General features: G+C 41.0%; 1 protein-coding gene across 2 annotated transcripts in view; it reads left to right on the top strand.

The window, feature by feature from the left end:
• The window catches only part of LHFPL1 (LHFPL tetraspan subfamily member 1), a 44,259-nt gene that overhangs the window by 19,351 nt on the left and 23,334 nt on the right, over positions 1–1,574 (top strand). The gene's annotated exons all lie outside the window — the stretch shown is intronic.

The raw sequence follows: 1,574 nt of genomic DNA, 5'->3' as shown, positions 1-1,574 counted from the left end.
TGAGAACTTTCCAAACCTTGTCTCTCCTCCCCGGTTCTTGAATTAAATTGTGCTTTTCTCTCATGTGGGCCTGTAGTTTTTGACCTATTAGTTTCAGACCAGAGACTTTTAACCATTTGGGGGCAACCCTATCTTCAGAGGGATTTAAAAATACTTGGGGACTAATGAATGAATGAATGAATGAATGAAAAATACTTGGGAAATGAATGAATACATGGGGACTAATGAATACATTCTAGTTCCTGGTACTTTTTTTTCTCTAGGCACTATTTTCCAAATATAAATCAAAAGTATTTCTTATCAGTCTCTACTGAGGATGTATCAGGAAGTAATTTGAACCTAGATTAAATATTAGAAATTTTTTCTAATGTCAAGAACTGTTAACTATTAGATTGGATGACCTACGTAGCCCTGGACCATTCTCTGGTTGCCAGCTCTCACTATGAATGGCTTAGGTTCACTATCGTGGATTAGTAATAGATGAGACTTCAGTTGGGAGACTTTAAAATCCTTCCCAAGCCTATCATGATGGAACAGAGTAGGACTGAAAATGTCTGGGTTGCCTTGAGTCTTCTCAATTGTACAAAAGAATTTGGTAACAATGAAGCTACCTCTCCACATCCAGCGTCTGCTCCAAGACTTCTTTTTCTGTTTTTTGAGTCCCACCTGACCCATTTTTGGAGGAAGAAGTTGTTCTCTGTCCAAACTATAACATGAGGGAAGGTGTGACAAGCATGGCCCTGGAGTGTTCTTGACTTGGGGCAAACTGGCTGGTTAATACAGGCAATCCCCAGGTTACAAACAAGAGAGGTTCTATAGGTTTCTTTTTAAGTCGAATTTGTATGTAAATCGGAACAGGTACATTTACCAATTCCTTGTAATAGCCCCTGTTCATAAGTGTGAGTTGCAGACAAGTTGGGTGTTTGTAACTTGGGCATTGCCTGCCTAACAATTCTACTATAGGGAAAGGACGGAGTGAATATTTGGAGCAAATGCTGAAGAAAAGGGAAGCAAGCCACTGGCCTTGCCAGCTGGGATAAAAGCTGAACATGTAGTGGGTTTCTCCTACTTGGTTGTAGGACTCATTCCACTTTTTAAAAATAACAGCTTTAGGGCGGCGCCTGTGGCTGAAAGGAGTAGGGCGCTGGCCCCATATGCCAGAGGTGGAGGGTTCAAACCCCGCCCCGGCCATAAAAAACTGCAATAAATAAATAAATAAATAAATGACAGCTTTATTGATATATAACCCACATACCAAAATATTGACTATTTTAACGTGTATAATCAGTGGTTTTTAGTATATTCACAAGGTTGGGCAACCATCACCACTACTCAATGACAGAACTTTTTCATCAGCCCCAAAGGAAAGCCCTTATCCATTAGCAGTCAGTGCCCATCTCTCTCTGCTCCAGGCCCCCGTAATCCACTCTCAATATGGGCTGACCTATTCTTGCCATTTCATCTAAGTGGAATCATATAATATGTGGGGTTTTTGTGTATAGATTTACTTTTTTTTTTGAGACGGAGCCTCAAGCTATCCCCCTGGGTAGAGTGCCATGGCATCACGCTCACAG

This window comes from Otolemur garnettii, unplaced genomic scaffold (assembly GCF_000181295.1).
Source record: "Otolemur garnettii isolate 467f Iridium unplaced genomic scaffold, OtoGar3 scaffold00201, whole genome shotgun sequence".
Taxonomy (NCBI): domain Eukaryota; kingdom Metazoa; phylum Chordata; class Mammalia; order Primates; family Galagidae; genus Otolemur; species Otolemur garnettii.
Note: the sequence above shows the minus strand (reverse complement) of the source record. Positions and strands in the feature narration are given on the sequence as shown.